Raw genomic sequence first — 1,413 nt, forward strand, 5'->3', positions numbered from 1 at the left:
TATCCTTTTGTTATTTACACCACCTGTCCTCGTCTGTTGTTATTATTTGTATATTCTCCCACCTATAGATAGATAGATAGATAGATAGATAGATAGATAGATAGATAGATAGATAGATAGATAGATAGATAGATAGTGGTTGTCTACTCCTTATGCAGTTTGACCACCTCCTGTACCGACACTTTATGGCATCTGATGTGGCTTTTTAATCCAGACAATGTATTGAAAAGACACCCACATAGATTGGACATCCGATTTGGACCATCAAGAGCTGCAGATAAGTTCTGATTTTTGTGGGTCTTAAAATGTCTTTTGAGGCCTCCGTTAGATTTGCAAACCTTCTGGCATACACTGCATTCAAAGGCAGAATACTTGGTGGAGGTTCGTTTTCCATGGGTTCGCAAACATACGTACATACATATATACATACATGCATGCATGCATACATACATGCATACATACATACATACGGACGTACATAGGTACATACGTGCATACACACATACATATACACACCAATGACAACATCCTGATCTGATAGATTACTGGACCTTCAAAATACCCGCCATTTAAACAATTTAATAACTCCCAGTTAACCAAGAACCATAAGTCTTCGAATCTTTCAATGGTTCCAGCTTCGGTAAAGCTGCGGCCAAGCTTTAGTTTCTCGACACAAAGTTGTATCACTGAGGAAAAGAACTAGTTCTACAAATTTCCTCTTTGTTTCCACTGAAATGGATAGAGAATGCAGTCAACCTTTTACTTATCTTTACGTTTCTGGTCTTTATGAACGGCACCATTGAGGCATTCATCCTTTGGCCTATTAACTGTGATGTAGCAAACAAGATAATTCAAAAATAATCTCAATATCTTCACAAACTCTAGTTTATTCTGTCCATATAATATTCGTTTCTACTCTAGGCACAAGGCCCGAAATTTTGAGAGAGAGGGCCAGTCGATTAGATCGATCCCATTACGCAATTGGTATTTAATTTATCGACTCTGAAAGGATGAAAGGCAAAGTCAACCTCGGAATTTGAACTCAGAACATAAAGACAGACGAAATACCGCCAAGTATTTCGCCCGGCGTGCTAGCGTTCCTGCCAGCTCGCTGCCTTCTGTCCATATAATATTATATGAGTGCATGTGGACTAAATGCTCGATGTTTAGTTATTTTTTGTAAACTAACAGCCTCAATGCACAGTTAATATAAACATGAGTTTTACTTGAAAAAAGCAGCCCAGTTGCGTTGAATGGATGTGTATAATAAAGAGTGATAAAATGGCATGTTGGCTCTGACTGTAGCGACAGATAAAAAACCATGATGTTTCCGATGTTTCTAAACGTTGAAATTATTCTCATGAGGGACATAACAGCATTACGGTATGCATATATAAATAAATAAATATATAT

The 1,413-nt window shown here is 37.6% G+C and overlaps 1 long non-coding RNA gene across 1 annotated transcript in view; it reads left to right on the top strand.

Annotated features, from left to right (window-relative positions):
- Positions 1-1,413, top strand: part of LOC106868167 (uncharacterized) — an 8,058-nt gene that overhangs the window by 5,263 nt on the left and 1,382 nt on the right. The window lies entirely within an intron of this gene.

Source organism: Octopus bimaculoides, chromosome 8, assembly GCF_001194135.2.
Source record: "Octopus bimaculoides isolate UCB-OBI-ISO-001 chromosome 8, ASM119413v2, whole genome shotgun sequence".
NCBI classification, from domain to species: Eukaryota; Metazoa; Mollusca; class Cephalopoda; order Octopoda; family Octopodidae; genus Octopus; species Octopus bimaculoides.